Raw genomic sequence first — 6,083 nt, 5'->3', positions numbered from 1 at the left:
ACGAGACCATGGCTTGCGGCGACGCAAAAACTAATGGGCGTGTATTCTTTGTTTGATTCTAAGCACAAATGGTGCATATTTTGTGTGGGTTTGGAGCATATTTATGAGATGCTTCTTCAATACAGCAATTTGGCCCGCCGCGCGTTGTTCTGCCCGCCGGCGTCATCCGTAGATCGCCGTGCGTGCCAGTATCCTCGAAAGCCGCCCGCCGCTCCGAAACTAGACAAGTTGAGAGCACGTTTTGGGTCAACGCACGCGCAACAGATGCCCCATAGGTTATCGAAAATTTCGGCGCGATTGCACCGCATACCGGAGAGGTATCTTCAAAAAACCTCACTGTGGGTCGCATTGCCCGCCCCCCCCCCCGACCCCCATTGGGGCGAGGGTAAATAACCGGTGTGCAGAATAAGCGCACTCGTGCTCTATATTTGTCGGCCGGGGTTTCTGGCGGCGGGTGCTTTTATCGCCGGCTTTTCATCCACCGCTGGTTCGGAACCCAGAGTGCACCCAGCATAGGGTGGTATGGGGCGCAGCAGCACAGCCTGCAGAACAGACAAATCGACTCAAAACCCCTAAAGATAAGGTATGGTGAGCGTCAGTGAGAAAGCACGGTAACAGGGAGCATTCGGGAGCATCTCAAAGTAGTAGTGTCATAAGCTGCTGGTGGCTGCTGCTACTTGACAGGTGCTGGCTAAGCCATAGATGGAGCGTCTGTGATGAAATTGGGGTAACATTGGGAGTTTTGCCGCAGCCTAACGTATATCGTGCTCAGAATCCGGTTCACACGGAACTGTCATCCCATATCCAGCTTCCGCCCCCCCCCCCGTCTCCCCAGTCTCCCGTCAGCTCCCCCTCCGGGCTCCCGTCAGAGGCTGTTTTTCCTGGCCTCAGGAGGCGCGCTAGACTGCCGCTCTGATGGCCATGCCAGTCACATGCGGTTGCGGTGATCGAAGGACTACACGGGTCACCAGGCGCGCCTCGTGGCCGCCCCATCGCGGCACATCCAAACCGGCCGTGCGTCAGAACCCACGGCTCTGGACTGGCCGGCTCGCCGGGGCGGCGGTGCCGTGACGTCAGCGCGCCACCGCACCGTGGCGGCCGGAGCGGCACGCACCTGTCCGGCCCCGGCCACCTGTTCCGCCGGAAACACGCCTCGCTCCCTCGCCCCTCCCCTGCCCGCCCGCCCGCCGCCGCCGAGCCGAGTGAGGGCCTCTCCGGGGGTAATTAGGCGAGTTCTATTGGACAGCCGCGGCCGGAGCCTGGCGGCGAGCGCCCTCTCCCGGTAGCGCGGCGGCCGGATCCCCACCGGCCGTGCGCGGCGGTGACGATCGGCGACGGACACGTGCCTACGCGAGACCCGTCGGGACAGGCCGCGGTTGAAGCCGTGGTCGTCTGGACCGTGACGGGGTGGTGCATGACTTGACCCCGGCGAGCGTCCCGCTGCGATTCACGTCGCAGTGGAGCGGGCCGCCACGGCGGAGCGAGCTGCGGCGGCCGGCGAGCTGACCGTCGCCTCCTCTCGGGCGGCTCTCGGCTGCGCTCCGGCGCCGACAGCATGTGAGCCGTTCCGATCGGCCGTCCGCCTGGAGGGACGCGTCTGGTGCGGGGGGGGGGGGGGGGGGGCTGCCGGTGCCCCCACTCGGGCCGTGGTCGGCCTTCTCCCATCTGATGGCGGAACGCGCGTCACCGGTCACACCGGCGATCGCCACGAGATTTAGCCCGCGCCGCGGAAGCCGGCCGCCGGCCGGCGCTTCCTCGATGAAAGCAAAGTGGCAGCGAATCCGGGACGGCGGAAGCGGTGACCTTTGCCGCCGCGGGGTCAAGGGTTGCCGAGTGCGCTTCGGGTGACCGGCCCGCCGCGACCCCGGTCCCAGGCTCTGGGAGAGATCGATTGGTTTGTGTAGCGGGTGACGTAACAAAGCCGACTGTGTTATGCTATATAAACTTGTGGAAGGCATTGCACGTTCGCCGAAGAAGTCGTGTCCGGGCCTGCATGAACGAAGGTTGCAACTCATTGCCGAACTTAGTCGGTCATTGGGAACGTCGTATTCACGCCTCTGCCATGTCCAGTTTCACGCCTCAATTCCGGCTGACGTGTTCGTGGCCATGCGAGCGGATTCGTGAGCCATACGATGCGGGACGTGCTCCGGAGCCGGCGGCAGCCGTGTGTGTGTGTGGTGTATGTGTGTATCGGCGGTGGGGGGGAGCGCGCCGGCCGGCCGCCAGCGCCGCTCCGCGGTGCGGAGAGGGCACGCGCGGGCCGCCACGGGCCCGCGCGCCGGCGGCCGCCGCGACGCCGCGCCTCCAGTCGAGTGTCCGCCGCCGGGCCGCGCGGTGCACGGGTAGCCATGATCGGCGTGGGCAGTCCTACCCCGGATGGGTGACGCTGCCCAGGGGTCACAAGAGCCGCACCTTCCACCACTGCTACGGACGCTGCAGAATAGGTCAGTCATGCGGCCACATCGCCCCGCCCGCAGACCTGCCGTTGCCGCAGGGATGACTGTGGCAGGGCAGCTGGGACCGTACTTCCGTCCCTTCTTCGTCTACGTTTCTTGTCTCGTTTGAATTTTTTACGATTAGGTCTACGGCACATTTTGGAATTTCGCCGTAATTCCAGCAACGTTTCGCCTTTTGCATTCAGAATCTCAAGAAAAATTCGTGCGCATCGGTGCGTTGGGCGCAGGTTGTCGGCACGGGCTGGGGCTCCTGCGGACACTGCGCTAACTCCCTACCAATCGCGCCGATGATGAACTAATGGCCTGTTTGCGCCGGGTGCCCCGCCAACGGGCGCGTGGCGGCGCACCGCTGTGAACCCGACTGCAACATTCCTTAGGCGCACCGCGGTCAGTAGGTGCTGACCACAGGCTACGCTGTTGATCTGAGCGCAGGACAGACGCCGTGTGGCATGGTTGTTGATGTGGACAGCGCACTGGATGGGTGCGCTATAGTTTGACTGCGAGCGAGGCCGCCGCCTGGGCTGACTGGGCGGGCTGCGAGTCTCCGCTTAAAATACGGGAAATTTCAGCTAGTCCAAGCTATCGCCTCCAGGCTTCCAGGAGGCGATAGCCTTTGCAGCTACTGATCACATCTCAAGTTGGTCACATCTCAATGCAGGTTTCTGCAATACAAAGCCCAGTATTGTTTAAAGCACGTGTGTCGTGTAAGGTTTTGGACCTGGCGTGGCTTTCCCGCGGCATGGCGATCGGAGCAAAATGTAGCATTGCTCCATCTATACATGCGAAAAGTGAGATGTTCAAATTGCGACAAAAAACGGAAGAGCGCGCCGTGAAACCGGGCTCAAGTCTCGTCGGGTCGAAGCGAAACCAATCTCAAAACCAGAAACCAGGCTCAGTTCTCATTGACGTCGTCGGAGCCGCGGGAGGCCGATACGTTCAGTAGGGGAGGAGACCAGGGTCAGCGGCGCGTGTTAGAAATGTGCATCGGGTCACGCGCTCTCGAGAGAGCAGCTGACGGTTCTGCCCGCTGCTGAGGGTGTTTGAGAATTGATGTCGGAACACCGCAGCTAGAGCCTCTGGCTGCCGGGGTGTACCATCTACAAATCGCTAGCATGTCCCAAAACCGTCTGACACGTAGGTGCGTCAGAAGGTTACCGGGGCATCGGCCAGTGTCACTGCTTCCGAGGCTGACCTTGAGCTCAACGCGTCGCGTTTCAATCGAGGGAGATTGATACCTAGAGGTTGCATAGGTGATGAAGTCTGCAAAAATTGCGTGACCAAATACCCACACGATGTGTTTGCGGTTCCTCACAGCATGCTCGTCACAGTCACCCAGTACGGAAAACCTTGCCACATTTCTCGGTTTCGTGGATCGAAGTGGCTGGGCATTGTCTGGTCCGAATCCGGTTATTTTGTGAGCGAAGTCGCTTGGAGACTTACGTGGGAGCGCTTAACAATCACTTGCGTCTGCCGGCCAAACTCAGGGGGAATGTAGTTCAATGCAATTGCGTTGACAAGGCTTTTGTGCAGGGTGTCCCAAGTAAGCTGGCTTCAATCTCTTGCGTTTTGTTTCCGTCTGCGCGATGATGGCACTCGCCGTCTGCTACCGCCGCTCTCGTCCCACGCCGCCGAGGAGGTCCCCGTCTGCTATCGCCGCTCTCGTCTCCTACCGCCTCTCTGGTCTCACGCCGCTGAGGAAGTCCCCGTCTGCTATCGCCGCTCTCGTCCCACGCCGCTGAGGAAGTCCCCGTCTGCTGTCGCCGCTCTCGTCCCACGCCGCTGAGGAAGTCCCGTCTGCTATGCCGCTCTCGTCTCGCCCCCGCTGAGGAAGTCCCCGTCTGCTGTCGCCGCTCTAGTCCCACGCCGCTGAGGAAGTCCCCGTCTGCTATCGCCGCTCTCGTCCCACGCCGCTGAGGAAGTTCCCGTCTGCTATCGCCGCTCTCGTCTCACGCCGCTGAGGAAGTCCCCGTCTGCTATCGCCGCTCTCGTCTCACGCCGCTGAGGAAGTCCCCGTCTGCTATCGCCGCTCTCGTCCCACGCCGCTGAGGAAGTCCCCGTCTGCTGTCGCCCCCCCCCCTGGTCTCACGCCGCTGAGGAAGTCCCCGTCTGCTGTCGCCGCTCTCGTCCCACGCCGCTGAGGAAGTCCCCGTCTGCTGTCGCCCCTGGTCCCACGCCGCTGAGGAAGTCCCCGTTCTGCTGTCGCCCCCCCCCTGGTCCCACGCCGCTGAGGAAGTCCCCGTCTGCTCTCGCCCCTCTGGTCCCACGCCGCCGAGGAAGTCCCCGTCTGTTATCGCCCCTCTGGTCCCACGCCGCTGAGGAAGTCCCCATCTGCTATCGCCCCTCTGGTCCCCACGCCCGCTGAAGAAGTCCTCGTCTGTTATCGCCCCTCTGGTCCCACGCCACTGAGGAAGTCCCCCGTCTGCTGTCGCCCCTCTGGTCCCACGCCGCTGAGGAAGTCCTCGTCTGCTATCGCCCCTCTGGTCCCACGCCACCGAGGAAGTCATGCTGCGGTTGATCCGCATTAATCTGGCGTATTTTTGCCGCTGAGTTAACACTTGAACATGTCTGGTGGTTGCTGTTTGCGTCTTATTGTTATGCAAGTGCTCCAGTATTTCTAGAAGGTGATTAGCTTATAGGTCGGTCTTCTTCAATAATGAACGTGCAGTGACTGAGCGCTGTCAGAAGCTCCTTGTCAAGGCCGCGTGTTTGCCGCCGGGATGGTGGCGCGCGGGCACCAGCCGCCGACTGGCCGGGCGGAGCATGGCGTGCACGGTGCTGGGGTTCTTTGGCGACGCCGATGACGTCCGCCCCCGGTCGCGTGCTGGCTTTATTTGGCCGCAGCGGCGTGCTGGCCGTCCAGCGCGGCCGGTTTGGGAAAAAAGGGCCGGCAGGCGGGGGCCTGCGCCCGGCGGGTCAGGCGGCGGCGTTCGGTCACAGCACGGCCGACACGGGACGGACGGGGGCAGCCTCAACGGATGTGATGGCTGTTACAAGCCTGCCGCACTGCTGTTTCTGCGGTGTCCCGTACTGCCCTGGCGATCAGCCAGCTCTGCGAACTGCGCTTGTGATCATTCGGTGTCGCGTACCGCGGGTGTTGTCATCTAGCTTCACGAACTGCGGTGCTGACCTTCCAAGTGCGAGACGCACCAGTCTGGTCCGGGCCAGACACCTCTAGTCCAGACATCTCCAGTCCAGTCCAGTCCAGTCCAGTCCAGTCCAGACATCTCCAGTCCAGTTCAGACACCTCCAGTCAAGTCCAGTCCAGTCCGGTCCAGACATCTCCAGTCCAGTCCAGACACCTCCAGTCCAGTCCAAACACCTCCAGTCCAGTCCAGTCCAGTCCAGTCCAGCCCAGTTCAGTCCAGACACATCAAGTCCAGTGAAAGACTCGATAATTCATGGTATTATGTTTACACTAGATAATTGTGGGTTCATTTGCTTCGTTAACGCTGGACGTCTCTGCTATTCCTGCTTTTGGGGGGTGGGGGGCTGGAAAAGAACGTCATACAGTACGGCAATTTTCGTAGCTTTTCTTGTAGTTTTTTTCTCGCGTGCTTCGTTCATAGCTCCGTTCTTAGCAGTCCGTTCTCTGAGGGCACGTATGTGGCTTCGCGTGAGCTGTTGACC

This window comes from Pollicipes pollicipes, unplaced genomic scaffold (assembly GCF_011947565.3).
Source record: "Pollicipes pollicipes isolate AB1234 unplaced genomic scaffold, Ppol_2.1 Scaffold_5724;HRSCAF=6776_pilon_pilon_pilon, whole genome shotgun sequence".
NCBI lineage: Eukaryota > Metazoa > Arthropoda > Thecostraca > Pollicipedomorpha > Pollicipedidae > Pollicipes > Pollicipes pollicipes.
Note: the sequence above shows the minus strand (reverse complement) of the source record.